Source organism: Mobula hypostoma, chromosome Y, assembly GCF_963921235.1.
Source record: "Mobula hypostoma chromosome Y, sMobHyp1.1, whole genome shotgun sequence".
Lineage (NCBI taxonomy): Eukaryota > Metazoa > Chordata > Chondrichthyes > Myliobatiformes > Myliobatidae > Mobula > Mobula hypostoma.
The window spans coordinates 2,660,324-2,667,664 of NC_086130.1; the positions used below are offsets into that span (position 1 = coordinate 2,660,324).

The 7,341-nt window shown below is 41.8% G+C and overlaps 1 pseudogene; it reads right to left on the reverse strand.

The window, feature by feature from the left end:
* Window positions 1-1,677: 1,677 nt before the first annotated feature.
* On the reverse strand, window positions 1,678-2,973 carry LOC134341071 (tigger transposable element-derived protein 1-like; annotated as a pseudogene).
* Window positions 2,974-7,341: the final 4,368 nt, after the last annotated feature.

Genomic DNA, 7,341 nt, shown 5'->3' on the forward strand with positions numbered 1-7,341 from the left:
GGAGGGCACCCGACTCTGGGAGAGGGAGATTAAAAATGCCTGCAAACACACCAGCCAGTTGTGCCACGCACACTCTGAGTACTCACCCTGGGATGCTGTCGGTCCCAGAGCCTTGCGACTGTCCACTCATTGGAATCACCTGCGTACTTCAGCTTCAGAGATGACCAAGGTACAGGTTGATGACTTTGTCAGCTCTCCTCAGAGGCTCAGTGTTGGCAACATTGAGTTGAGCGTAAAAGCGACTGATCATCTATGAGAGAGGCCTCATAGTTGGCGGCACCACTTCATTTGGCTTTGAAGTCTGCGATGGTATGCAGCACTCGCCACAAGTCATACAACAGGAAAGCAAATTAAAAAGGGTACTGAATGGTGTCACAGTAGTGTTCATGAAAACTGAAACATATCAAGGGTAAAATAGTGCAAAATGAAAATGCCACACGCAAGTTTTGCGAAGTCCGTCTTGTTCTTTATATCATCTCTGATAAAGCAGACAGTGATCCAAATCGCATGGGTCTGAAGGAATTCTTTCCAAGGTTGAGTGGAGCCCATGGACAATGTCATTGGTCCCACTAACCAAGGAAATTTGGTCTGATAGGATTTGTGATGATTTTAAGGTAACCATCAACTCAATACTGAAAATAGATCAACCCTCTGCCCAGGGTAGGGGGTATCTTTGCAAACATTTCTGGAGGGAGACACTTCAGTAAAGTGGACTTAGCTGAAGTCTACCTACTGATGGAAATGGAAGAAGAGTCCAAAGCGTTTCTAATCATAAATGCTCACACAGGGTTTTATCTCAACAATAGGGTAATTTTTGGAGTAGCAGCTGGGTCTACACTCTGGCAGAAAGCTGTGGACTAGGTGATACAAGGCTTTACTGGCACTCAGTGTTACCTGGATGACATTACAGGCAGTCCCCGGGTTACGAACGAGTTTTGTTCCTAAGTCCGTCTTTAAGTCAGATTTGTATGTAACTCTGAACAGGTACATCCGGTATTATTCAGCATCAGTTAGTCAAACGGTTGTCTTAGTATAGTATATATTTTACCTTTCTATGCATATAAAACAGTTAAGAAACACTTCCAACTACACTAAAACATCTTAAACATAATAATACAGTACATAATAATAATAACAATAATAATAAATGTAACTACATATGGTTCCATTGGTGTCTTGCATAGTGGAAGGGGCATTCATGAGGTAACGTTATGATGGACCTAGTGCTGGAGATTCAGGGTTTGATTCTGCTGCTGGGTGGAGGGGGGTACTACTGGAGTCAATTTCTTGAAGTAGATGCTTCAATGCATCTACTTGGCTTGTACAGAGCTTTTCTTATTCTCGTCATAAGTAGCCTTGTAGCAGTTGAGGTCCTCGGTAACTGCACGGTAAACTTTGGTGAACTTCTCTGAACCAGATGCACAAGGCAGGATGAAGGCCGAGGTATCTGAGCTTCTTGCTGAGCCTGGAGGGAACTATGGTGTTGAATGCGGAACTATAGTCCAAGAATAGCATTCTTACATAAGCATCCTTCTCCTCCAGATGAGTAAGGCAGTATCAAGGCCGAGGTCCCTGAGCTTCTTGTCGAGCTGCAGGTGAGAGTATTTGAGGAAGAAGAAGACTGGGACCTAGGAACTCCTCTAACTTTGCCGTCCTGCTTCAATGAGACGAAAGGCTTCAGCTAACTCTTTTGGTTACAAACTTTTTCGGTTCCAGAGTTCGTAGGTCCCAGTGTTCTTCTTCCTCAAATGTTCTCATCTGCTGTTCTAGTTCCATAAGGTCTTCATTAGTCAATTCTTCAGCATGGGAGTCAAGTAACTCTATGACATCATTTTCACTGATGTCTAACTGTAGTTGATTACCAATATCAACCACAGCTTGCCTGGCTTCAGCAATGTCGTAGGCTGTAAACCCCTGAAAAGAATGCTCGATTTGGGGGCACAATTTGTTCCACACTCCTTTCATATTTGACTGCTTCACTTCATCCCAAGAATCAGCAATATTTTTGATGGCATCATAGATGTTATAATCCCTCCAGAACTCCCTTAAGCTCATCACATCATCTTGGGTAGCCCTGACTGCTTGTGAGAAGGTCCACGGTAAATAATAGGCCTTAAAGGAGGCTATGACTCCCTGATCCATTGGCTGAAGTAGCGATGTGGTGTTGGGGGCTAAAAATATGGCCTTTACATTGGGGTGAAGGTCATCTAAAGTGCTTGGACGTCCGGGTGCGTTGTCAAGCACAAGGAGAATCTGGAAAGGAATTTTCTTGGCCAAGCAATAACATTCAAAAGCAGGAGCAAAATGGTTGAAGAACCAATCTACAAAGATGGCAATTGTAACCGAAGCCTTTGAATTTGCCCTCCAAATAACAGGAAGAGATGCCTTAATGATACGGTGAAGTGCCCCTGGATTTAGGGAGTGATACACAAGCAAGGGCTGGAGCTTGAAATCCCTGGATGTATTACCCCCAAGCAGTAACGTTAGCCTATCCTTCAATGGCTTATGCCCTGGTGCACTTTTTTCCTCTTTCAAAACGTAAATCTTTTCAGGCATTTTTTTCCCAAAATAAGCCAGTCTCATCTACATTAAATATTTGGTCTGGCAAATAACATCCCTCCTCAATAATTTTTTAAAACATTTCAGGATAATCACTTGCAGCACTTACATTGGCACTCACTGCTTCACCTTGCACTTTAATACTATGTAAATTTGCCCTCAATTTGAAATAATTGAACTACTCGCAACAAATTCTTCATCACAATCAACTTTGCTTGCTGTATATGCAGCTTTTAAATCATTGAAAAGGCTTCAAGCCTTTTCTTGCAGTAAAGTAAGGCTAATAGGAATATTCGTCTGATTTTGATCATCTAACCAAATTATCTATAGCCTTTCCATTTCAATAATTAAACCACTGTGTTGCTTAGTAATAATTGTCGTGTTCAGCTGGCCAGGGCCTTTCGCATGCTCCATTATTCTTACTTAATCCTTTAAAATTGTTCCGATCGTTGACCAACTGTAGCCCTAATGCTTTTCCAATGACCGATGGTGTTTCACCTCTTTCCAATTGCTTTATTATCTCCACTTTATTTTAAATCGTAATCGTTTTCCTTTTCTTTGATCCATCACCAGCACTTGCATCAGATTTATGCTTCGGAGGCATAGTAAATAAGAGAAAAACTTAAGCCAAATACAAAGTTACACACTCAACACGATGTTAACAGCAACGTGATCCAACTTAAAATGGCGGACGGCATTCCCCTTCCTCGAGTCAACAAACCGCTGAAGCCGTGCAATGTTTTCATGAGCATCACAACGTAGTGCGTTCGTTCATTATTATGAACAACTGTATTAAGCTCAAATTTTCAATATAATAGGCTTAGTGGCAGGCTGTTCGTAACTATGAGTTGTTCGTAAGTCTGACATTTGTAACTCGGGGACTGCCTGTACAGTTACCAGTAAGAATGACAATCTCAAGACAGTTTTAAAAAGATCAGAAGATTATGGGCTCAGAGCACATTGCACCACATGAGAATCCTTTAAACCAAACATTACAGTGGTCACACCATTGACATACAAGAGAAAATTCATGCAGTTATGGTCGCTCCAAGTCTAAAGGGCTTGTCACAATTGTTCTTTTCTGAATTTGTTGATTACTATAACAGATTCCTGCCAAACCTAGCCACTGTGCTCCACCCCTTGAACTCATTTCCACAGTTTGGGAAGAAATGGCAATGGATAAAGCAGTGAGGTGGCTTTCCAAAAGACATAGGAAATGGTAATGTCAGACACTCTACTCACATATTATGATCCATATCACCCAGTGACACCTTGTCTTATGTATAGGTGTATTAATATTATATGTTATGAGTGAAACATGAAGTCTTTGAGGTAACTGCAAGTCTGTGTCTTTGCTGTTGCTTTGCTCACACTAGAGTGCTCAGTGGTGGGTGCCAATTTTTTTTTGTTAGCGGGGGGTAGGGAGGATTGTTGCTTGCTGCTGCTTACGTATGGGAGGAGGGAACTGGGGAGACCTTGGGGTTCTAATATTTAACAGTTGTTCATTCTTTGGGGCACTCCTCTGCTTTTGTGGATGTTTGTGAAGAAAAAGCATTTCAGGATGTATATTGTATACATTTCTCTGACATTAAATGTACCTTTGAAATCTATTGAAACCTTTGAAAGAAGTGGAGAATTGGAGGAGCTCCAAGCACAGTTTGAACTGTACTTATCGGCGATCAATTATGAAGACAAGTCAGAACGAACCAAAGCTGCGGTTCTGCTCTATATAATCAGGAATGAAGTGATAGAGGTATATAATAATTTTGTCTTTGAAGATGGAGATAATTTTAATTTAAAGTCGATAATGGACAGATTTGAAGTATTTTGTATACCTAAGAGGAACTTAACGTATGAACGATATAAATTCTTCACATGTGAGCAAAGAGCTGCTGAAATGATTGATCAGTATGTTACTGAGTTAAGAAACCATAGTAGGACATGTGAGTTTGGATTGCTCATGGTCTGTCTGATTAAAGATAGACTTGTTAGTGGCATTTGGAATAATGATCTAAGAGAAAGGCTGTTGAGAGAGCAAGATTTAAGTTTTGAACAACCTTTCGTGCTCTGCAAAGCTTCTAAGACCATAATTTCGCAGGGTGAAGAGCTTTTTGTTGAAAACTATAATGTAAACACTGTAAAAGAGTTGGAACATATCAAGAAATATAATAATACGTCCACAAAACCAATGGAGAGCAAGTTGGCATTTGTAAAAAAAGGTCATGTGATCGCTGTGCACAGGAACACCATCCAGATCAGTGTTTCACATATGGCAAAATTTGCTACAACTGTGGCAATATTAATCATTTTTCATGCTGTTGTAGAAGCATAAGGAAGAAAAATGAAATTAAGCAGGTAAATGCAGCGATTGAAGATGAACGTGAGGAATTTTATATAGATGCACCTTCTGAAAATGCTGACATGGAGAACATAAAATCAGTAGTTGCGGTGTCTGAGACGACCGAACAGGAGGTAATTGATGATCTGAAAAAGCAACGGCAGGAAGAGATTGCTTCAATGCAAGCGATAATGAGAGAGCCACTGAGAGAATATGAGATTCGGTCTAATCACCGTCTAGAGCAAGAACGCTCACAGTAGGCACAGTATAAGGAAGAAGTGAAAGCACAAGTAAGGAATTGAGAAGTTTTATTGAAATGTTGAGGTCTCAGCATAAAAAAGAGTTTACACATTTAATGAATGAAATAGATGAAGAAAAGAAGATTCGCACGTCATTACAAATGGAAGTGGAAGGAATTAGGAAAGATACAGTCCAAACAGAAGCAGGGAAGAAGATTGCTGAGAAGGATAGAGTGAACTGCTTAACTGAAATTCCAGATTCTAACCAGGAGGCATGTGAGAGTACACTAGAAGGTTTAGTTCAGATACATGAAGAAAAACTTAAAGCAGCGAAGAAGAAGAAAAAGAAGAAGCACAAGAAGAATCATGGCTCAGATTCCGAAGAGCCAGCTTCTGAGTTTCAGTTAGCTGATCTGTATATTGGTTAATGTTGTTATCTGTTTTTCTCTTTAAGGAAAAAAAGATGTGATTCTTCAGAGATTCAGTTATCTTATGAAGTTGAGACAAAACATGTAAATAGTAACAAGGAAACACAAGAACTGTGTGAACCACTTAGAAGCAACATACATCAAAGTTGCTGGTGAACGCAGCAGGCCAGGCAGCATCTCTAGGAAGAGGTACAGTCGACGTTTCAGGCCCAGACCCTTCGTCAGGACTAACTGAAGGAAGAGTGAGTAAGGAATTTGAAAGTGGGAGGGGGAGGGGGAGATCCAAAATGATAGGAGAAGACAGGAGGGGGAGGGATGGAGCCAAGAGCTGGACAGGTGTTGGGATATGAGAGGATCATGGGACAGGAGGTCCGGGGAGAAAGACAAGGTGGGGGGGGGAACCCAGAGGATGGGCAAGGGGTATATTCAGGGGGACAGAGGGAGAAAAAGGAGAGTGAGAGAAAGAATGTGTGTATAGAAATAAATAATGGATGGGGTATGAGGGGGAGGTGGGGCCTTAGCAGAAGTTAGAGAAATCAATGTTCATGCCATCAGGTTGGAGGCTACCCAGACGGAATATAAGGTGTTGTTCCTCCAACCTGAGTGTGGTTTCATCTTTACAGTAGAGGAGGCCGTGGATAGACATGTCAGAATGGGAATGGGATGTGGAATTAAAATGTGTGGCCACTGGGAGATCCTGCTTTCTCTGGCGGACAGAGCGTAGATGTTCAGCAAAGCGGTCTCCCAGTCTGCGTCGGGTCTCGCCAATATACAGAAGGCCACATCGGGAGCACCAGACGCAGTATATCACCCCAGTCGACTCACAGGTGAAGTGCAGCCTCACCTGGAAGGACTGTTTGGGGCCCTGAATGGTGGTAAGGGAGGAAGCGTAAGGGCATGTGTAGCACTTGTTCCGCTTACACGGATAAGTGCCAGGAGGGAGAACCACTTAGAAGGTCTACTCGTGTTTGTAAACCCCCAGAGAGACTGATTCAGACTTGTCGAGTTATGTTTTTGCTTTGATTAATTTTGTTAATTGTTTTTCTTTTTAAGGAAAGGAAGATGAGGTGGTATCACATGCAATGATGTGCCAGTACATGATTGGACAGAGCACTAAGCATGCATGGAGTTTGCCAGTATGTTCCAGCACATGGTGTGATTAAGATGTGTTTGTTTATAGCTGTAAATGAAAGTTCTCTAATTCTTCCAGAATATGATTCTTTACTGTTAACCAGAGTATGTTTAAATAGTATCCCTTACTCACTCTTCCTTCAGTTAGTCCTGACGAAGGGTCTCGGCCTGAAACGTCGACTGCGCCTCTTCCTAGAGATGCTGCCTGGCCTGCTGCGTTCACCAGCAACTTTGATGTGTGTTGCTTTAATTTCCAGCATCTGCAGAATTCCTGTTGTTTACTGCTTATCAAGGTTTTTTTACTGTCATGAAATCTGCCTGTAGCTCTTGGCAACAATGAAACTTAATTAAAAATAATGATAAACAAAATCTTTCAGCTAGATGTTATTATTCATCCATCCAGCTGTCAATAGCACAGCATGTATCTGTCTTCATGACTATCAGAACTGCTCACTCCCCACCCCTACCACCCATCCATTTAAAACTCCATTACCTGAACATTAGCACCACAGTACAACTGTGTGCCTTTCTGTGCTCTAGGTATGCTGCCTTGGTGATTCAATCAGCCACTTAATGAAGTGCACTGTCCTTCATTGGTCATCTCTATCCTTTCCTATGTAGGGTACCCCTGTTTGTGGGTAAAAGC